The sequence below is a fragment of the Gallus gallus genome, chromosome 3 (assembly GCF_016699485.2).
Source record: "Gallus gallus isolate bGalGal1 chromosome 3, bGalGal1.mat.broiler.GRCg7b, whole genome shotgun sequence".
Lineage (NCBI taxonomy): Eukaryota > Metazoa > Chordata > Aves > Galliformes > Phasianidae > Gallus > Gallus gallus.
In genome coordinates, this window is record NC_052534.1 from 76873690 (window position 1) to 76897442 (window position 23753).

The following is a 23753-nucleotide window of genomic DNA, read 5'->3' on the forward strand; positions in this document are numbered from 1 at the left end:
AGCAAAGCTGGATGGAAAGGAAAGAGCCTCGTTATGGCAGCAAGATGTTTCCTGCAGGATCACTGGCAAGTGGAGAGGAAATATGGGACTACTTAGGCAATGAGACATGGCCTGAGAGATGGAAACAAGGAAGGAGAGATAGATCAGAAGAGGATTTAGGAGAGAGAATTGGATATGGGCTGGAAAGGAAGTCACGGCTAGAAGGTGAAATCTGAGGAACAGATCCTGGCCTAGTAGGGTAATGAGGAGAAACTTCTCTTTGTCAGTTGCAGCTTTTTTCCCAGTCTCAAAGTCAATCAATCAAAAGCTGGGAACTTGGAAAGAAAGGTTATCCTGCATAGGAAAAGATTGCAATCCTAAGGGGAAAAATACTATGTGATCATTTAATTAAAGTCTGTATCATGATGTATATGCAAAAGAAGGCCAAATTTAAGTTGTGCAGACTGTAAATATTATTTTTAATTAAATTGAAGAAACATTTTATGATCTGATGATTTTTTTAAATTATTATTATTTAGGGGAAGGAAAATCGTGGAAATATTTACAGCAGCCAAAACAATGAGATAGAGAACACCAATATTGGAAAATATTCAAGTAGCGTATTCAAGAGACAAGAAATCATCTCAGGAGAACCGCAAGCTACCAGAAATTATTTCCACTTCACTTGAGAATTCATTTGTTACATCTTTTTGTTACATTTTTTTTAATTCTCTGGAAACTCATCTGGTACCTATGGGGATAATTTTTGAGTCACTATGCTGTAATTCAGTGACTAAAAACTGCTGATGTCTCTTTCAGTGACTCCGTTTTCTGTTATTTCAAGAGGAAGTATGTCTACTCCTTCATGATAAGGAAAGAAGCCCGAATTTTACAGAAATTTCTCAAATCTTCTGAGCACTATCACATCCGGCTGCAGATTAAACAAACACACCCAGCAACATATGGAATTAAGAGCTAAGGAGAAAGCCCTTTAATGTTGAAGGAAATGTTTCTTCAAATGCTTTGGATCAGGCGTTGCATTTCCATTGGAAACCACGGTACGTTTTCCACTGGAAACCTTCACATCCCTTTGTACAAGGAATAAGTGAAGTGAGGGTGTTGCTTCATGAACATGTGTGCTGTAAGTTCACTGTAAATGCTCAATATTGGAGATTACTTCCGTAAGTTTCAGGCAGCATTTCTTTTGCTGTCAGAATAAAAAATGGACGAGCTCAACTTCTACAAGAGCTGGCCATTTGGTTCAACCCAGCAGAGTCTGGAAGCAGTAGCTCAGCCCTGGCATCGCTCTTCCGAGGAAATAGAAGACGTTCCATATTCAGGGCAAATTCCTTTTGGACTGACAATGTGTTTTTCTGTGAAGGAGCTCCCATTGAGGAGCACCTGGCTCTGTGGATGAGCTCCTCCTGAAAACAAAGCCTGGGTTTTCAGCAGGATGGAGCATCCCACTGCACCACTTCCCTTGGATTCAGCCGGTGGGAACCTCGGCGCCTCATCTTACTGTGACAGGGGGGTGTCAGAATTTGGCTGAGAGTATCTCCCAAAACAGCACACTGTCAGATACACAAATCTCATGATTTTATCTACAGCGCCATTATTTTCCCTTTCTTTGTGTTTGCATAGTGAATTAAGTTATTTTGGATCGGAGCCAGCATGCTTCTCAGCCTTTATTTGAATATATTCCCATTGAGCCTTGTTGGAGTTTGAAAAAAAACAACAAAAAGCCTAGATCAGATCTGCAACATCTTACTCCTTTTATTATTAGTTTAAAGCAGAGGCTATCTGAAGGCTCACTAAAACAAATGAAGTTGAGAAATGTCAGTGGGAGTTTGGCTCTCCTGTCTGCTGAAGGAGATTTTTTAAAATTAATGTATTTTCTTCTATGTCATAGATTTGGCTTTTACTATCAGGCCCAAAAGCATTTGCTCTCATCCCAAATATGGTACTTGCATTGATTTTAATTCTTGTGCTGGAGGATTAGAGTGCCTCCGCACACAGATTGCTACAGGACCATCCCCTCCAACTCTGCCCCTCCTAGGGCACTGAGGGACTACAGCTGTAGTTATTCCTGTTTCTTGTACATGCGTGTTGCAAACGTGATGTGCCATTTTTGTACTGCAGTTGATAGTTTTAGTGAGCAATTATTCTGCAAGAGAAGCTGCTCTTTGAAGTTAGGGCTTGAGATCACAAATGGAGGATGTGTGCCCAGCCGCTCACAGGAAAATAAACAGAGAGGCCCGCTCTGCTGTGCCACCTTTAACAAACATGCAGCACTAGTCAGGTCTTTAAAAGAAAACAACACAGTTCCTCCTACCACCCAGTAAAAAATGTACGTTTGCAATCTCGTCTTGTTTTGCATATGATTGGTAGCATACTTTTAAACTGCTGTAAGTAATAAAAATATATATGTGCAAGTTGGCTATAAGAAATGCCAAAGTTTCACCTAATAAAATTTTGGTATGCCTCAATTTTCAAAGTAAATTTGATTTATTTGAGCCACCAGCCATCTGATGACAGCCTTGTGTTTTTTATATGACTCATGTCCCAGAGGGTCTAGAATATGCCAATAGTGTACCTTGGACCAGATCCAGTGTCCGCAAACAGGTTTTCATTAGACTTTGATGCCAGTTGCGTTGGGGAGCAGAGAGGCTGCTGAAAACCAGCTTTACTTTGGGATCATTTCTTTCTTCTATAAGAAATAACAAAGATCTTTTTTAGAGAAGCTTTACGCCTCCACATTGTAGGTGTATGGCAATATTTTAGGGAACAGTAATCTGTTATTGCAGGTGGTCATGCTTCAAGCACTTCCGTATTTTGAGAATAGATCAGACAAAGTGCAACAACTTTTATTGAAAAATTGCCGAATTTGTAAATTAGAAACACATTTTTGTGTGACTGAGATTAAGTTAGCATGTATTACAGTCACTGGGACTTCTCTGAAGCACTAAGAAGACTATAATTGCATAGATTATTCCACATATGCTGTGTTGGGACCATGACCATCCTAACAGCACCTCAACCAACCAGTTCTAGATCATGTTTAATATCTCTGTCGATACCATGAGAGTTTTTGGTCTCAGGTTCTTGGCACGGTGGCAGATACGTCCCTTCTTCTCATCCCCACAGCTCTGGCATCATTGCCTCCTGGTCAGCCATGTGAGAAGGCAACAGGAACTGGATTAAATAGATTCCAGTTTCTGGGAAGAACCAGGGCTGAATGTTGCTTTACTGTGGTTGCTGTAATAGATTCGGTGGTACCATGTTCATCCTAAAAATGGATGCATGGTTGGCCTCCTCTTCCTTTAATGTTACCACACTTAGGAATCTTAAACAGGACAGGAGCGTAAACAGCTGCAGAGGAGACTCACTCACTGTGAGATGCTGGTGGGTGTCTGCTCCAGTCTGATAAAATAACATATTTGAGGTAGCCAGATTTGCATTCATCACTGATAATTTTGTAGGAGTATGCTCAGCCTCTGGCCTACATCTCATCATTAACTGGCAAAATATTCAAAAATTATGGGCATCATTAGGATTTTTGTTTCCTTTATAATCCCAGAGCACTTCTGACCCTTACTTAAAGTTTCCATGAGAAAAACAGTTTTGTGCTTCTTTATCTGAACACCATTGCTGACACATGGGATAGGGAACAGTCCACTGTCCTGGAGCACTGCTGGCCATGAGGTGCTGGATGGCAGCCGGAGGGAGACGGCTGGAGGCTTGTGTCTGCAGATGAGTGTGGCAGTACACCCACCTTGCAGAATGCCATCACTACTATTTTTGTTGTGCAGGCTTCTCCTTGGTGGGCCACTTCTTGTCAAGTGGTGTTTTTTTGTTTTGCTTTATTTTAATTCAGCAAGGGCCAGAGACTGTTGGACTCTCAGAGTGGGGTTGGTGGCTAGACAAAGTGAGGAACTGCTGAAATCCAGCAGCTGTGTGACTCCAGTCAGTCCACAGCAGTAGCTGAGCACCTCTCTTCTCACCAACTTCAGACAGATGTGAGGCGGCACACAGCTGCTCAGGGCATGAAAGCTGGACTAGTCTCTGGGCTTAGGATTTTATGGTGCATGATTCTGGTGATGGAGGAAAATTGGAGCACTGAGCAATGCCTACTGAGTACATTTGAGGGACCACATTATCTCCAGGAAGAATAAATAATGCTCATAACGGCTGATTTTCTAACTTACGCTTAGTATGAATATTGGTATTAATTCCCCGGTTCCTACTATTCCTTGGTTTCTAATTAATCAAAACTAACTCCTGAAGGTTAATATCACGTCTCTTCCTCTTACTGTGTGCAGCTGAGTGGTCTCTCAGCATCAGGAAGCGCTGGCTGTGTCTCTGTGTCTGTCCCCCACCACAGGAGCTTTCTTTCCTATCTGAGTTCCTTCGTGTGCTGCTAAAATTCCATCTCAAATGATCTGGTTTCACAGGCTTGATGCTTGCAAGCAGAATCCATGCAAATACCCCACGCCATGCGGTCATTAGTCACGCTTGGTTACACTTTTCAACAGCTTCTCAGTGTGAACCTTGAAAAGGTCCCGCTCTATTTTACAGTTTTTTAAAGCTTGCAACTAGTAGAAGTGAAGGGCAGGTTTCTGGGTGGATTTATTTGGCTTTTTAATTCCATTACACTTTTACGGGAAAGAAATATTACTGTGAACTTGCGGACACCTACAGAGTGCAATGCTAAATTCATTTGGATGTTTGGAATAAAAGAAATTGGGACACGCTTTCCCGAGCTTTATTTTCATAAATAAGACTTTCCTTCTGGCTGTGGCGAAAGCCTTTGAAAAAACAGCCCCAAGGAAATGCGAGAATTCCTCCCAGACCTACAGGCTTCCCAAAATTGCCTGAGCTTGGAAACTGGAGCAGCATCTGCAAGTGGGAAGAGCCTAGGATTTAGGGCTCACCAGAGAAGCTCTGGAAAAATGCACTTTCCAATAGCTCACTGAAGAAGCTGTGTTCAGAATTGAGGTGAGGACAGTCAGCCGCACCCAACCATAATTTACACTGTGAGAGATTCCGGACTCCTTCCACCAAGTTAAACTTCCTTATGTACTTGTAAGGAGAGTAGCAAGGGGACTCAGGATAAATTGGTATAAATCAGTCACAGAAAACCCCAAAAAGATTCATCTGAAGTGTCCTGAGTGTGGAAATGCCAAGTGCCTTCCAGGAGGACGCCTCACAGAGTGCCTGAAGCACAGGTTGGGACAGCTTAAACCTGATTTGCACTTTAGTGGGTGTGATGTGAGTGGGTTTAAGTTGGTGCATGAGCATGACTGAAGCTGATCTAGCATGGCATGTTTTGCTACTGAATGTAGTCCCATCTGCATTGGCAGGAGCTGTTGGTGAAAAGCATCAGCAGGCCCCAGTATTAGGTACACTGGCTATTACAGCAACATTTGGCTCCAACATGATGGAATATTGCAAAAAATCCACCATGTACACTGTGTGTGTACATATGGTGTATGTTCCCATGTACAGAACTGTCAAAGTACTACCCCATCTTGGAGCAGAGGCAGACACTGACAAGCTTGTCTGCTGCTAGGGGCCACACCAGTCCCACCAACCCAGGGCTGCCTCCAGCATTCCTCTCTGCACAGTGCTCCTTCTGCCTTGCTCCATCTCTGTCAGCTCTGGCTATTTCTCCATTCCTCAGTCTTAGGGAGGAAAAGGAAAATTTGAGAATATTTCTCCATCCTAAGCCATTTTCCTCCAGCCAGAGCAGCCCAAGAAGAAATAACTTGCCCATTTCTTACCACTTGGCTGCTGCCTCCTTCTGGCCTAGCCTGTGACAGCTGGGTCTGCTGCTCTGCTATGGATGCAAATGCTGCTTATGCCTCTCCGCTTTGCACCCTCTCATTCATGCAGCCCAAGGCTCACCAGGAATGGAAGAGGGAAAGATGTTAATATTTTTTAATCTTGAAACATATTTTCCAGTAAAATCTGCCATGTATTAGGAATAGTTGCAAGTTTTCTTATAGATCTCAGTATCAGCTAAGGTTCCTAAGGTTTCTGCTGATAGCTTAGTCTTTTTTTTTTCTTTCAGACTTGAAAGATTTATGCTACCCTTTCCAAAAGTCCTGCTGCCCTTTCCCAAGGTTCAATATGCACCTGTGAAATTTTCAGAGTTCGTTGGATTTGTGCAGAGCTCATGAATGTTTTCTGCTCCATCCTCAGTGGATTCCAGGAGCAAGAATTAACATAAGGTCGGCTTGCCAGCTTGCTTTGCACAGGGACATATAGCAACCACAGGAAAAAATAGTGTAAAACACATCTATCTTCAGTGACTTGAAGAATAACTGAAAACTGTGATGTCCTTCCTCTGCCTAAACCAATAATAATTATTTTTTAAAAATCAATCAAATCCCAAAAGAAAAAAGGAAACTTTTTTGTATTTAATCATCTTATTACTCTTGTTCTTTAGCATGTAACAAGCCCTTAGGCAGGTTAGTACAAGTGTTATGAGTGGAGGCTGACAGACTGAGTTACGTTCAGCCTTAAAAAGAGAAGACAACCTACAATAAGTTCTAGGCAGAGAGAAGGCAAAGTGAGACTCATTTCAGGTGCAGTATTGCAAATTCTCATTAGATAGTAGGAAGATTTACTCACAGTGAAGGTGGTCAAACACTGTAAAAAATTGTCCAGTATCTTTCTGAACATGCTCAAAACTCAGTGATTGAGGCAAGCTGATCCAGCTTTGAAATTGGACCTCACCTGACAGTTGGACCAGATGACCTCCAGGTATTTCTTCTAAATTTATGACTGCAGAAAAGTCATGAATGAAATTCTGTTTCTCTCTTGAACCTTTCAATTGTCGTCTAGCTGGATGTGGTTTGAAACTCTTACATGCAAAGACACTTCACAGTTTTCTACCAGGGCAAGTCCTATTGAGTTGTTATGGCCCTGTGGATGCATATTAAGCCACTGAAGTGATGTGGGATGGGTGTGGGAAGGAAAATTACCAGCCATAGGACAGAGAAGCAGGACAAGAGCTCTGGAGAATTAGCTCATGGTACTGTCTGCTGCCAGAGGATGTGAAGATGGGGAGTTGGAGAATTTACCTACTACTCCAGAAGTATTTTACCTCCTTATATGTAATACCAGGCAGCCACTGGCTCTCAAGGTGCTATGGTACAGGAAGGAGCAGAAGTATGACTATATATGAACTTGTCATATTCAACTGGCAAGCAACAACAGGCTATTTGCCTGTTCTGGAAACTAACCAGTTTCCAGATATCAAAGCATATAATTTGATATTATTCTACAATACTCTTTTTTTCCTAGGGATAGATTGTCTGTGAGGCTTTACCACCATCTTAGGTGAAGATTTTATTGCCTTATGAAGCCCTTGTTGACATAGGTGTAATGTTCAGTGTCATTCTCTTCCCGTTCCAGTGTCAACTCAGAAATATGTAAGAACTACATAAAAAGAGGTGCTAATAGCAGACTACCTGAACTTCTGTTCAGCCTGGAGAAGAGAAGGCTGCAGGGTGACCTCACTGCAGCCTTTCAGTACCTAAAGGAAGCCTATAAACAGGAGGGGAGTCAACTTTCTTTACAAGGGTAGATAATAGCAGGACAAGGGGAAATGGTTTTAAGTTGAAGGAAGGAAGATTTAGGTTGGATACCAGGGGGAAGTTCTTTCCTATGAGAGTGGTGAGGCGCTGGAACAGGCTGCCCAGAGAGGTTGTGGATGCCCTATCCCTGAAGGTGTTCAAGGCCAGGTTGGATGGGGCCCTGGGCATCTTGGTCTAGTATTAAATGTGGAGGTTGGTGGCCCTGCCTGCACTGGGGGGGTTGTAGCTTGATGATCCTCGAGGTCCCTTCCCTACCCAGGCCATTCTACGATTCTGTGATTCTGTGGTTCTGACAGCCCTCCTTCCCTTTGCCCATACTTGCTCTGAAATAAACTGAATCCTTCAAAATCCCTCTCTCTTCTTCCAAGCATTCAGAAAGGCAAAAGTTCTACCAAGGAGAATATGTGACAGAACGAAATTCCTAAATTTGCTGCTGGATTGCCAGGGAAGGTGAAACTGAGGTGGACTTAGTACAATTGAGAAAGTTACACTGATGCAAAAAAAAAAAGAGCGTAAAACTATTCCTTCTTGCTATAGAAGTCTCTAGGAAAAGAACAATACCCTGGACTGATTTTTCAGACTTCGCCACAGAATGTCATGCTAGTCAGATGAAGATCAGCATCTTAAAAAAAGACTAGATCTTTGGTGTGGAAAGGCCCAACTTTCCAGAAAGATGGACTATCAAAGTGCACCTCCTGTAGATCAATCATGTAAGCTGGCCCAAAACTGAATTATTTTTTGACTCAAGTCTTCAGTGTCAATTGATGGTTTGCAATATTCAGAATAAATCTTGTACACTGATTATAATTTCCATAGCAGTGGTCTACTGGTTTGACCCCAAACACTGGTTCATTTGTGTTAAATTTCTCTGAAAGAACAGCATCTTTTTACCCTACTGTACTTTGTTTTCAATAAGTGGGTATAAAAAGGAAGAACTCTAAGACTAGATTTAAGATATCTTATTTATAAGATGAAAACAAAGTCTGTGGATTTGTATTGGCTTGGAAACAAGCATTAACTTGAGAATCTTTTCCCATACAACAGCTTATTTATTTTGAGATCATTTTTAAACAACCACAGCATTCATTCTCTATCCAAGGATAAGACAAAAATCATCCCAAAATATTTTCTAGATGTTGTCTTACTTAGCAGTTTGATACAGGGTATTTCTTAGAAAGAGCTAATGTCTTTTTCCAGTAAATGTCCCACAGAGGAAGACAGACTAATAATTTGAAAACTAAGAATCCTTAACTTTTCTTAACTTGATAAGTCTTAACATTTTTACATTTAATTAAAGGACACATATTATCTCTATAACTATGTAAATTTCCATGGATAATTCTATCTGAAAGTGTTTTTTTTCTGTCTTCTATTTTCACTTCTACTTCTTGGATATAGGAAGGGTGGGAATACATTCTGCTCTACGGCTGCACACATGATGATTCTTCATTTTTTTTCCAGTAGAATTAATGTTCAAACTCTCACTAATTATATCTCAGTGCATAAACCAGTGAGAAAAAATCTTCAATCCATGGTAATAGGGACGGGCACAACAGAGAAAACACCCACTGGAGCGGTGTTAATGGGTACAGAGGCAGTTCAGAAAGGCTATGAAAAGCTCTAAAATGTGGAAGCAAACTGAAACTCAACCTATGCCTTCAAAGACAAAGATAAACGTGAGATTTTTATATGAGAGTTTCTTTCTAGGAGCTGATAAATTTCCACTAGACGTATTAAAGATAGGACTTGGTCTTCAAGCTCATATCATGATTTAAAAGAACCTGAGAGGGAGCTTGAAGGATCTAATTTAGGTAGGAAGCTTCAAGCAGAGCGTTATACTTATGCCTTGACCCACTGTTAAAATCTCTGGGATGCAAGCACATTGTCAGAATTAATTTTTCTGTCCAGTTCTGTTTCAGAGGATAGATATTCTCTCCAAAATTGTATGGGGGGTTTTAGGGAGAGCTTTCACAAACACCCACTGTTTTCTAGCCAGTCTGTATAACTTTCTAGGTATATGGCCATAGTGTTCACTTCGGGGAGACAGAACTCTTCACAAAAACAAAAAACAGACAAACAAACAAACAAAAAAAAAACCCAACCAACCAAACAAAAAAACTAGCTTCTTCCTCAGCAAGCTTTCTTCTTTCTGTACGAAAGAAATTTCTTTTTCTGTACGAAAAATATGTCAGTAAAATATGGGAGCTGACATGGGTGTGAAAATACTGCCAAGTTTTTGTCTTGCTACTCATGATCATTTGAGCCTTTTATATTTTCTGAATGTTAGTCACTCCTATTCACTTCATATTTTGTAAGGAAAACAGCCTTTTTTCTCATGTAGCTCTAGTTTTAGCCATGGGCTTAGAGTATTCCATGAGATTAATTCCCCCTGGCAACTCTTTCCTTCAGTAGTGCTCACCTTTTTGGCTATACAGGAGTCAGAGATGGAGGAGAAGTGGTGAAATGTGGTGAAATTCACCAAGTTTTACAGTGGTGAAATGCCACAGACCTCAGTAGAATAATTCTGAATTTAAATGTATACTTGTGCAACAAAGCTGGCCGATGACATCCTCAACCAAAACCCCATCACTCAAATGAAACACATTAGGGGACGTAGTTCCTGATTTTGCTTTGGGAATGAAAAGATAAACCACTTTATTGCTGCCAAGCAAATATGCACTAAAACAGAGTGCAAAGCTAAAAAAAGGAACAAAATTCAAATGAATGAGGAGACCGTACACATTTTGCAAGATATTGACTCTTTTTTTTTTTTCATCCGATGATAGAATTGTGTAAATCTGATAAATAATGTCCTTAGTAATGTGCATAGAAATCACCATTAATTTTTCCAAACTGCCACTGGAATTGTCTCAGACTGTCCGCATTTATAATATTTGAGCAGAGACTGTATTTCACAGACTGTTGTGCAACCTCTCACATCTGCTGTTTTGCTATAGTGAATTAGAAAACCTTCTAGTGCAGCCCATTAACATGACTCCAGAAAGGGAGTTTAGGAAATGTTGGATGTAGTACAGTCTAAGGGGCCAAAGACTGTACTGCCCTATGAGCCTGACTGCTTCCCTACCTACCTCAGGCTATGCAGAACTCAACCCATCAAAACCATCCCAGCCTCGGAGGCACTTTCCTTCATTCATACTATATCTTTTTAAAGATGAACTGCAGAAAGATGAGCATGCTTAAGTGGAAGATGAATCACTCCTACTCTCAGCCAATTGAATAATGTAGGAAATATGAATGAAAAAGCATTTCAAAGCTTTTAATAGCTTTGGCTGGTTCTGCAGGGGAATTTAGAAATCAGAAGTGAAGCACTGAGCTTGGCATTCAGTCGGGAACCAGCAACATATGGAACAGGGCACCTGGATGATGTGCTCTTGGCAACTTGAAACAGGCCGTTTGTGTTCTGAGCCATCTGGAGCCTCTCTATAAGGTCAGTGATTTCATTATTTAGCAATCTCAGTCATTCATCTGCAGTTCATAGCTATGTAGCTCACTACAGGTAGGCCAGAGATAATGGGCTGGAATGAGTCACTGTGCCAATAGCAGTTGTCTCTGGATATAGCAGCAGGTGAGTGGGAAGCACATCAAGACTATGGGACATCTGAGAGCTGGCCTATTGATGCATTAAGACATCAGGATTAAAGATGCCTAAATTCTTAACTCCTGATTTTATTATTTGTGAGCCTAAACAACTGCCTGGATCTGGGCCAAATGTCTCTGAAGTGCTTATGCTGCTCATGGCATCCATGCTTTGTGAGCCATATGGGAGGGTGGCACCCAGCAATTACCTTGGAGAATGGGTGTCTAACAACTGTACCATGCAAGTGTTAATTGAGAAGATCACATGCCAGGAAAGACCGCAGGCTCGGGTGAAACTGGTTAATAGCATTCCCTGCAATCTCCCAGAGCACTGCACACCTCATAATGACACCAGCATTATGTCTGAGAAAAGAGCGGCAGGAAGGAATTGGTAAGGCTCAAGGCTGATTCTCTACATCTGGCTCTGCAATTTGAGCCTCGATCACAAGCATAGACTTTCTTGGAAAGAACCTCGACTCGAGATGGACAACTGAATAGAACAAGGGGAGGTGCTGGGCAGCAAAACAGAATCTTTTGCTCAAGTATTTTCATGTACAAGGCAGAAGTAGATTTTGCTAGCCCTTTTTAGCCTTTTCACAGCATGAGGTAAGCCCTGAAGCAATACTCCTGGATAAAAATCAGTAGATTGTAACACATACTATGCATCATATAGGCACATGTTTGGATATTCCTTCCCTGAATGTGAATTGAATGTCTTCATTTAAATCATCAGCTGAAAGACTGGACCCTTATTCTCTAATCTCTGGGAGGGCATTTTTAAGAGATACTTCCACGTCAGTAAGAGGACTCTCCTCACTAAAGGAAAATCATATTACAGAAAGTTTAAATAAACTGAACATACACATGTCCATGGTTAATGATGGGATGCACTCATGAGTGTAGGGGGATCTGGTCAGTGTAATTGTTGAGACCACCCTTGATCACCTTTGAAAGGTCACAGAAAAAGAAGGAGGTTATTGAGGAATATAATAAAATAAATATCACTGCTGTCTTCAAGAAAGGCAAGAAGGAGGGTTTGGTAAATGAGGCTAGTCTGCTTTGCTTCTTTCTCTGGGAAGAGATGGAGCAAATAATCCTGGAAACTTTTCCGAAGAAGTTAAAAACAAGAAGGGAGTTGTGAACAGACAGCATAAATATAAATAGGGGTAGGCATGTCTGACTAGTTTAATAGTCTTCTGTGATGAGATGACTAGCCTGATGGACAAAGAGAGAGCATGGGATGGTATTTACCTTGATTATAGCAAGACTTTCATCAGTGTCTCCAGTATCCTCACTGAAAAAATAGGATGCAGTGTAGCTTGTTTAGGTGGGCAGTGAGCTACACTGAAAACTGTCAGAACTGCCTTGTTTAAAGAGTAGGTGAACTGTGGCACAAAGTCCAGCTGGAAGCCAGTTACTAGTGGTGTACACTAGAAGCTGATGCCTGAACAGTATGCAGAAAATAAGCCTTCATGTCAAAGGCCACAAGCACAGCAAACTGCATGAGTGGGGTCATTATCGGCAGTCGAGAAAGGTGATCTTTCCCTTCTACTTATCCATAAGTGTGAAACATTTGGAGCTCTGTGTTCAGTTCTGGATTTACTGGTACAAAAAAAGATAGTACTTACTGGAGGGAGTCCAGAGAATAGTTATAAAGATGGCTAAAGGGGTGGAGCATCTGACTTACGAGAAGAGGCTAAGATCTGGCACAGTTCAGCACAAATATTAACATTACTTTACAGACTGTACACGATTATTGGCCTGATGTTAATGACATTCTGTCAATCTTCTGTTTTATTTTGGAAAGACTTACTTAACGTCAGAACATGTGAAATATGTAAGCCTTGTTTGGACTAAGTAGGCTACAATGAAGACAATTATTGTTAAAAAAAAAAAAAGAGATGTTATGATTTGGGGAATAGGAGGAGGTGTTGGTTGGTCCAGGGGAATACAGGCCTTCCCACCTTCTGCTTTAATGTAATCCCTTCTGTTTTGTGACCAATTACTTATACACATTAGCTTTCCTATGAACACATTTTTGTCTGCATGACTTCAGCTTTGGATAGGAGGTTCATAAGGGTGGAGAGGCTTGTTTTGCTTTCTAGTTTTGGGTGGAGGAGGCCACTAACTCCAGCTGAAGGAGTTAATCCCTCATTGGCTTAAGTCTCCAAGAATTGGTTGTTCAGAATAAAGCATACCTCTGAATGCAATCACTGTTGGGCTAAACTATGTCACTTCTCACTTAAGCAGAGGCACTTAAGTCCTGAAAGAATGGGATGAGTATGAGGCTTTCAAATGTAGGATTTCTGGAAAGTATTTTTCCACTAGTCACTAAGTAAAACCCAAGTAGTTCTTCAGGCTGATTTATATGCAAGAGATCTCAAAAAGGACTGACCAACGTTTTATTTAACTTCTAAGTAATTCAGAAACTGAGATCTTATAGCAATCATTTATTCACTGGGCAACAGTTTATATGCATGGTATCTATTCCTCAAGCATCCCTAAAAAAATCCTGACATATTGGGTTGATTTTAGAATTATCAAATGACTAATTATATATTATACGCTGTGATAAATCATTTTATTTTTGTTTGTTTATTTATTTATTTTAATACACTACCAGAAGAATCCTAGGACACGTTACATAATCTTCATTACTGATTTTGGATTACATAGAAAATTACTCTTGCACTAAAAGGTCAGTGGTACTAAAAGCAGGAGCAAAAGTCACTCACAAAACCTGCTTGAAGTAATCCCAAGGTCAGTAAGGAAAATTACTTTTTTTTCTGAATGCAAGATATGAAAACTTAGAAAAAAATTAGGCATCTTTATATTTATTGCCATCCCATGTGAGAATATGTTGTCATTACACAACAGGTAAGTATTTGGTGTGAACAACATGGAGCTTGTATGGAATCCAACATTGTGTTTCACTGGAGCAAGGATCTGACACTTTTGCTTTACAAAGAGAAAAAGAAACCGAGCAACTTTCCCTGCTTCTTATAAAAAAAAAAAAAAAAAAAAAGTCCTATATCTGGGCAAACAGATATTTGTAAGTATAACCATGTTTTTATTCATACGCCTTCCTGTGACCAAAGGAAAAATCCAGAAGCAACAAAAATGCTTTCCCCAAATATATGGCTTCTCGTATCTGTCTGTGGCTGAATAATCACCATTCCCCCAAGAAACATAAGTCAAACTTTTAATCTATTTAACTTAACGAATATAAATTGCCACTCTGAGTACAAAATTTCACTACTTTTGTGCAGTAAATGTAAACATCAAGGAGAAGACAAATGATCAGGTGAGAAGTATCACTTAGCTGAAGCACAGTCTTCTCAAGCTTCACCAAACAATGGAAATAATGGAGAGAAAGGAGAATACATCACAGGGAACAATAATTGTTTTCCATCCACGTAATACCAACATCTTGCTGGATTTCTTTTTCACCCTCTTGGTACTGGCAAGGCAAGTGACTAATATAGTTAGTGTTATGAGAACTCCACAAGGCAATGACATCACATTACTCAATTTGCCTCCTGTGTCCTCCAAGGAGTCAAAGGTCTCGTGTACACTCAAAAGAAAACCAAGTGACCTAGTCTGAAATGAAAGAGGCTTCCAACATAAACAAAACCAAAGATCCAGTATTTTTGCAGTTATGACAAACTAATTTGAAACTTAACGGTTTGGCCCTTGTTTTGAATTAGTCATTTTTTATTTTATTTTTTTGTGAAATGAAAGGAAAATGCCAAGCGCTGTCAGAGTATGAAACTTATTGGTATGAGATTTCTCTGTTAGATGATGTTTCCTACACTGATCTTATGCTGCCAACAACTAAAATACCTTTTAATGTGTTCTGACTTTTAATGTATAGCACTGCCTAAGCTCCATATGTTTACCATTATCCATAGGCTCATCAGTCCCCTTTATTTTCAAGAGAGGCAGTGATGGAAGGAGGCCAGATTGTGCAGCAACACAGTTCCGGTAGTGAAATTAGCAACTGCACAATATTCCCAGAGAAGTAGTCCTGTTTGGTTTTGGCCATAAGTCTGTTTCTGACACAAAAATGGCCATAGGAAAGAAACTGCATATGCATGTATGTTTATAAAAGCATGTGTACAATATAGCGTGTACAATAGCCATTCACAGAGAGCCCTTCATATGCAGCTCTGATCTTCTCCAGCCTGAGTAACACTCATTGACTCCATTTTGCAAGGCCAAAAATTGAGGCACTGAGGTACAGTGATGCCAAGTAACTTTTCCAGAGTCCTGCCCTGAGTCTGAGCCAAGCTGCAAGCAGAACGTAAGGTTGCAGCTCTGCAATGTCCTGTCCCTGGTGGCAGTAATGGCCGGAGGTATTTTTGCCTCTCACTCCATCTCCTGATCTTCTCCCAGTCTCTGAACTGCAGTACAATGCTCCAGTGGCTCTGCCAGGACAGCTGTTTGTAGGGAAAGGCTGTGGAACAAGTCAAGAAAATGGCTATAAGAAAATCTTTTTATTTTATATTTTTCTTATTTATTTATTTATCTATCTATCTATCTATTTATTTATTTATTTTAAGGGAAAGGAGGCATTTTGCCAGTTCAAGCCCCTTGCCTGATCATGGTCACTGTGTTGGTGCAGAAACCATTTTGTCAATGTGCTCTGAAGGCACAGAGAAGTGACAGGCAAGAAAAGATGAACAGGCCAGAATGCCATAAACTAGCATTAGCACATAAATGGCCAAGTTATCCATGTGTGCTGATGACATCCATGTGGCATTCTGCAGAACAAGGCAGTAAATTGAAATTATCATGTGCCTTTCACTTACCTCACTTCCAATTCCCCGTCTACTTTATAACATACTCTTCCAGTACTCCACTTACTCTTAATTAACTATTACTGAAAAATGCCATAAACTCCTCCTATTCCCTGAACGTGGAATATTTATTCTCAGCTTTCCCTATATTTAGTCTTTGCATAAGCAATACTTAGGTATGGACTGTTGGCACATAGCAATGAAAACATTGTAGTTTTCTCAGCAAAAATAAAAAAGCATCAGTGGGACAAATGGTACTTTTTGACATTCCTGGAAAGAGTCTTGCTTAAGTGCATCAAAATATGGTGGAAATTGATTCAAAGTAACCTCCACAGGTGTTACACAAATACAAGTTACAGACCACTCATACCTTCATTCCTCCCAACAGAAGAACTAAACTCATGTTTTGGGATACACGAGGAAAGTGATTTTGCAGAGAAGACAAGAAGAAAGTCCCATAGATGTGCCATTGGTTCCCAGGAAAGCTCAGGCCACTGAATTCCACTCACCTCCCACGTACACCCAGCAAGCAAATAAATACAGTGCTTCTGCTGACTTTACCATCAGCGCTGCCCAACAAGAAGGCATTTCAAGGAAGTTGATCATGGAGATGTGCTGCTGAGGAGGTCACCACTGACTCACCCCTGGGAGGTGCGAGCACCACACTGGTTTCACCTTCTTCTGAAACTCAAGAGTCCCCTGAACCTGAAGGTTCTTCACTGACCATTACAAGCCAACTAGTATTACAACAACTGGGGATTCTACGACAAACCTGCTAATCTTATCTAACCCATAGCCTTATCGTGTTTCTCAAAAATTGACAAAAATAGTTAATAGTTAATCAACCAGCATCTCTTCAAAATTGAGGTTTAGGTTATTTTGCTTCTTTTCAACTTCTTCCCTAGACCTGTCCTTATCTCATTACGCTTGAACTGTTCGAAGTCCTGCCGTATTCCTACACACTTTTGCCTCTTCCCACTTCACTTATCTGTGGAGCTATAGCCATAGTATTGTAGGGAAAGACAGATTTAAGATGTGCAGGCTGCTCCTATGCTGCTCTAGAGTTTTAGCATGTACAGAGCAAACATCTGCCAGCTTATGCGGTTCTGCTTGTTTTCTGAGTAACACAGATATCATGCAGGCTTTTATTACCTGTTCTCCACCCCTCACCTCAGACAAGCCTATCTCCTGTGTCCAGGCAATGCAAGGAATGCTCTTTTTGCTTTGCTGTGTTCATATGCACTAATATAACCTGGAGTTATGAGCATGATGCTGACATTTCCCAGGAAATCATCTTGGAGGATCACAACTTGTTCCATCTGGTCTTGAAATCTAAGGTAGAGTTAAAGTTTTTCTTATGTGAGTATAGCCAAGTTGCTTGTTCTGCCTACTTTTTCCTTTTTTTTTTTTCCCCTTTCCTGTTAGAAAGTGCAGAATTTGGGTAATTTGACTTTGCTTATGAAATATTCAAAATAAATGCCCGTTAAATGTATTTTCATTGCATATTCAATGTACATTGCGTATATACTTGGGGTGTAAACACAGATTTAAATGTATCTGTTGATATGAATACATTTTAATATATAGCAGGCTAAATTATAATTTAATGTAGGTCTGTGACTGCAAATCAAGATCTTGAAGTTCCTTGACAGGTGAAGCCAAGCAAAAAAACTTTCTTCCCTGTAGATAATCATGGATGAAGTTTGCTTCAGAGACCAGAGATTCAATACTCAGTTGAGTGTACTGACTGTGTTCCTGCACTCACAGCTTCATGTAGTATTAAGCGTGAAAACTGTGCAACCCCATCAAGACTCAGGATTACAAAAACAGTGGAAAAAGAAGGTCTGCATGGGCCAGTAATGGTTCAGTTTCATTCCTTGTCCCCAGATTCATGCCACTCATGCTACAAAGCTGTGTCCTCTCATGTATACCCAGAAACATGAGATAGAAAGGGCTGGAGTAGGGTGAAGGTTGTGTAGAAATACGAACTGAAATGGTGTGGGGAAGAGGCATTTGATATATGATGTTTGCTTTGGTCCTGCTCCATCTGCATGAAGCCTGAGTGCTTGCACTAATGCAGAAGGCTCCCATCTATTCTGCCCTTTTGCTCAGTGCTTGTAGGCACAGCTGAGCAGGCTCAGCTCACTGGCCCCAGGAAGGAAAATCTGAGGAGGGAAATCTTCATGCTATTGGATTCCGGGAGACAAAAAATTGCACAGAATTTTGTAGAATAAATCAATTGGATGGAATCCTCCTGTACCCACCACATATGATCTGATTAAAGAAAGTCTGAAAATTAAGACGATGGACGGCATAGTAGAAGTGCATCTTGAACCTCTGAGCACTTTGGATGTATCACTACTACTGTACAGTGAAGAAGACATGCATGAGATCCTGTGAGGTGATCTGAACATTAACCAGATGTTCTGCCTGGGTGTGTTTGCTGGAAATCTGTCCTTTGGAGTACAGCCACCCTGTTCTGAGTGATGCTGGTGTGTATGCTGAGTTGTGAAGGTAGTTGTGGTGCTAATGTCACACACACACAGAAAAATAGAAATAACTCATTAATGGTCAAAAATCTTGAGAATACGTGCAAATAAAGGATAGATTTATGTTTCTTCATTCCTAAATACATGAATTTTGTGCAAATCAGAATATGTTTATCACCAGACACTGATAAGAATGATTTCCTATGCTAAGCAACAGACAGAAGAGCAAAAGCAGACTAAAGTTATTGGGATGCCTGTTTCTATTCTTCATCTTAAACTCAATTTTTCTTTGGGGCTGATATTGAAGTAATAGTCATGGTTATGTCACAAGTCCAATTCTGCAGTGAAGTTTTCAAGTAATTATACGTAGGTCGTGCTGAATGTAATGCCTCCTGTTTATTTCCATGAAAACTACAACAGATACAAAGAGCACAATAACAATATTTGATAGAGCAAATTCTCAGCTACAAAACACTATTTTTCAACATAGACACTACTGCGCCAGAATTTCCAGGTCACAATCAGAATCAGTGGTTGAACACCAGGTGAGAAGGTGAACCCACAGAGATCAGGTGTAAGCAATGCACGTGAGAGACTGAAAGGGGTGAAGCCAGGATCCTCAGACCCCTCCTCAGCTTCATTTAAGGGTTAGCAGCCAAGGGAGTGGCATCTCTCTGGACAGCAACTGCACTCTTCTTGAGCTGTTGCTGGTCATCAGAAGGAGTGAGCCAAGATTCCTTCTTTTTTTACCTGCTGTTGCTTTGTAGTTTTTGTATCCCTTTAGAAGGCACTGTCATCTTCTTCTTTTGCTATACACACCACTGTTATCTTGGAATTTTTGCTAACAATGACTAAGAGCCTGCATGCTGTGCTCATCAAAATCTGCACCAGTGGAGGTAGGCCACTGTTTCATAGCTGCTATGGTGATGTTGTTGCTGAAACGCTCAACTCAAGGTGCTCGCATCTGCTGTTTGGTCTCTATAAAAGTTCAGTCAGCATCAATGAATGTCATTGTGTGCAACCCAATCCAATGAAGGAATCCAATGACATATATTTGTTTTATACGCACTTCTATGTCAGACACCGTTCTGTCAGACTACTCCTGCCATCTGTTGCATGGCAACAAAATGTAATGGAATATTAGTAGGAAGGCTCAACCTCTACTGCCATACCACCAATATCTATCTCTGAAGTTGTGAACCATTGTAATAAAGCAGGAGGCATTACTTTCTGCAGCAGTCATATAAGGACACATTACTGGTAGACAATCATGGTGATATTTTGTGGAAGGACATCTGGGGAAGAACAGAGAGTTTGGACAGATAGGCTACCTCCAACTTTCTCTTGCAGTTCTGCTGTTTTCTATTTACAAAACTACATGCAAAAACTCTTTTGCATTATTTTGAGTATTTTGAAGGTTTTGGGCTTTGTAGTTGAAGGAAAAGTATTGCTCTTGACTTCTAAAGGTGTATTAATGGTTTCCTTCCATATTCTACCTCATTCTCTGGAAAGCTATTTAAATTTTGAAAGCGTTACATTGAAACATACAAGAATCCAAGTTTTATTTTGAAATTGTTTTTCATGTCTCAGTTTTGTTGTGAATATACCCAATATTGCTGGTTAAATCAAACACTTTTCAACAAATTAAAGTGATAATGGCATGGACATGGGTGTCTACATATAACCATAACTCTCGCAGAGCATAGGCAAAAACTGTACCCTGTAATGAAGACCAAAGATGTGTGGGGAAAAAAGTGCTGAGTCAAAAGTCAGGAAGATATAACTTAAACATGATGATTTCTACAAGGTTCCCCAGATAAAAAAGTTGCCATTTTGCCACATGTTGCATCTTACTTCTAACTCCACAGCTCCCATAATGAAAGTTATCTACATTTGTCCTAAACGTGTCTGGAACATTATATATTTGAATCATGATTATATGATGAATATTTGATTTATGTTCATTGTATACTTGGGGAAAGTATTACAGATTCGAAATGCACCTAATAGCAATTTAACTTATTGAAGACTTAAATGAGCGTGCCAGGAATGTGAAAAATGACCTAATGGTGGCCAAAGGGAAAAATCAAAGACTTAAGAAGTTTTACAACATGAAGTATATGATTTTAAAAATGAATGGGCTGGAGAACTTTTCTCAGAAAATTGAATTTTACAGGACTTAATTAGCTTGCTTCATTCTTTCAAAAACTACCATTTCAGCTTTTTAATGAGGGCTTAAAGTTCCCTTGCGTATTCTGGGCTTATTTGTTTACCCACAGAGAGGATCATGAGCTTGGCATGAAGAGTCACTTGCAACATGAACAGGCAAGTAAAGCAATACACGTCAATAATGCAGAATGTAAGCATCAGAAGGAAGTACTACTTATTGCTCTGCATTCAGTTTGTGGAGGCAGGAATAAAAATGATGCCATAATTTAGAATGAATTGAAATTGATCGAGCATGTCGAAGATGCGCGAATGAGAATATATAGTGGACAAGCTGAAGGCAGGCTTTTCTGTGTATGGAAATAGAGTGACAGGCACATATGTAACAGTGAGAAGGTGAAAAAAAGCAATCAGATATGGCTGAGCAGTGACTGTCTGAAGATGATGTTTTGTATTAGTAGAAAAAGACCTACTGAACAGATGTTAAAGTAGAAATAGGTTAGAAACATAGCGGGAGAGGAAATATTCTCCCCAGTAACAAGCTAGATTGTTTCTTCAGTTTGTATTTATATGCAGGAGAGGACATGAGGCAGAAATTTTTGCACCAGAGAGATCAGATATTTGAATGAGAGGACAAAATGTGGGATGTTAAGAGAGAAGTCAGCAACAAGTGATCAGAGGGAGAGACAGAGAGGAATAAAAATGACGGTGGCTAAAGCCAAAAGGCATCACTGTAGTTGCAATGATATAAAAATTAAGAGCAATAGTTTATGTAGATTCATTTACCTTTCAAGGCTTTCTGTTTTCCAACATTGGAAATCTCATCCAGATGAATCCACAGGAGTCGCTGTATCTGTATGATAGTGATTTCTCCATTAAAGTTTGAGTTTGACGAAAGAAAAAAAATCTAAATTGTCATTTTAATTTCCAGTCTTTCCTGAAGATTAACAGAATCTCCATCCATTCAGTTTTTTTTCTAGAAGGTTTGGAAGCTTGTCACACCTGGATAAGCTTATGGCATTTCTGAAAATAGTCAGCTAGATCAGCCTTCATGTGCAGAACACATATCATTGCTGCCAGGAGGAGGAAGCAAGTTTTTTTCCATGTGTCTCTACCCCCTAAATGAGATCTGCTCTAGTACTTTTAAGAGTGACAAATGCTCCATGGCAGTCCACAGAGTGCAGAATAAAATCCAAGTAACTTACTATCACTCCACTCACAAAAGCCTGAGGGATTTCAGGACCCTGAAACCTTGAATCTCAAAGCCTCCTCAGACCTACTATATCTAAGCCCCATCTTGCTCAGGACACTTTGAATACCCTCTGCTGACAGGGCTCTCCCATCTCCTTTCAGACCTCTGCATCCTGCCACGTCCTCCAGTCATTTCCCTTCCTCTGATCCCTATCAGATGGCCTCATAGTTCTTCACATCACATGTAGCTGTTGTGCCTGCCTGTTTCCCCAGCTCCTCCAGAACTCAGAGCGTCTCGGGCCCATGACTTCACCTCCCCATCACTTCCACAGATCACCAACACCTACAGCTGACATCCTGTTGTCAGCACGGGCAGTCTCTGTCTGCCTCTCCTTACAGATAATGCCTTAAATCCAAAATATTGATCTTTCACTAAATATTCTCCTGAATTCAAAGAACAGGTTAAGAGGACATGTCAAAAAAAAAAAAAAAAGATAAAAAAGACAAAAAACAATGCATCCCAATCACTGTACATATGGTAGCCTCAGCCTTTGTTTAAAAAATGTATCCTTTGATTCTTAACCATGCTTTAACCGTAACTTCCTTGTTTCTATGAAACACAAGACAGAAGAAACCGCTGAATGACTCTGTTATCAAGGCTGTGCCACCATTCAGATAACTGCATTTGTTTTGCTCAAAGGCTGACACACTTCAGGCTTTGAGAGATTACAGCAGACAGAGAACAAAATCAGCCAGGGGGTGCCTGTGCCATGGGAATGTGGTTAGCAGGGTATGTCCAAGTTATTCCAGTAGGCAAATCAGTATCATGAAGAACAGAAAGAGATGCAATATCTCTGGAGTTTGAATCCACCCAATGGAAAGATAGCTCTCTTCCTCATTCAACTGTACAGAGCCTGATCCTGTGAGCTAAGCAGCTACCTTCCCAGAGGTTTGCCACACCATCTCAGTATGCTAATCCATCCTGTCCTGGTGTATCATGCACTAGCTCTGAACTCAGCCTGCACTTACAAGGTTACCCTGTTTTCCAGAGCCATTCCTAGGCAATGTGTCACCAAAGCCCTGTGGTTGTCCAGCTCAGGCTAACTCAAGAACGAAAGGAAAGTTTGGCTAGAACTCAAGAACAAAAGGAAAGTTTATGGTCTCTGGAAGAGTAGGCAAGCTACTTATGATGACTACTAGTATGTAGTGAAGCTGTTCGGAGAGAAAATAAGAAAAGCTAAAGCCCAGCTAGAACTGAACTTGGCCACTAAAGTAAAGAACAACAATAAATATTTCTATAAATACATCAACAGCAAGGGGAGGGCTAGGGAGAGTCTCCATCCCTTGTTGTATGCTGAGGGCAACTTGGTGACCAAGGATCAGGATAAGGCTGAGGTACTTAATGCCTTCTTTGCCTCAGTCTTTAATAGTAAGACTTGTTACTCCCTAGGAGCACAGCCCCCTGCACTGGTAGATAGGGATGGGGAAAAATTAGGCCCTGCATGACCCACAGTGAGATGGTTTTGGACCTGCTCCGAAAGCTGGATGCTCACAAGTCCATGGGGCTGGATGGATTGCACCCTAGAGTGCTCTGGGAGTTGGCAGATGTGGCTGCCAAGCCACTCTCCATCATCCTTTGTCAGTCTTGGCTATCCGGGGATGTGCTGGTGGACTGGAGACTGGCAAACATGATGCCCATCTTCAAAAAGGGCTGGAAAAATGATCCTGGTTGCTACAGACCTATCAAACTCACCTGGGTGCCAGGGAAAGTTATGGAACGGATAATCTCAGGAGCCATCATGGACCAGTTAAAGGTCAACCAGGGGATCAGGCCCAGTCAGCATGAGTTTGCAAATGGTAGATCCTGTCTGACAAAGCTGATTTCATTCTATGACAAGGTGACCCACTTAGTGGATGAAGATAAGGCTGTC

At 40.7% G+C, this 23753-nt stretch overlaps 1 long non-coding RNA gene across 1 annotated transcript in view; it reads right to left on the reverse strand.

The window, feature by feature from the left end:
* LOC101750958 overlaps nt 1-22838 on the reverse strand; it is a 39995-nt gene extending 17157 nt beyond the window's left edge. Inside the window, exon 1 of the long non-coding RNA XR_001466092.3 lies at nt 21418-22838. This is a non-coding gene — a long non-coding RNA (uncharacterized LOC101750958). The remainder of the gene's footprint in view (nt 1-21417) is intronic.
* Between the last annotated feature and the right edge of the window lie 915 nt (nt 22839-23753).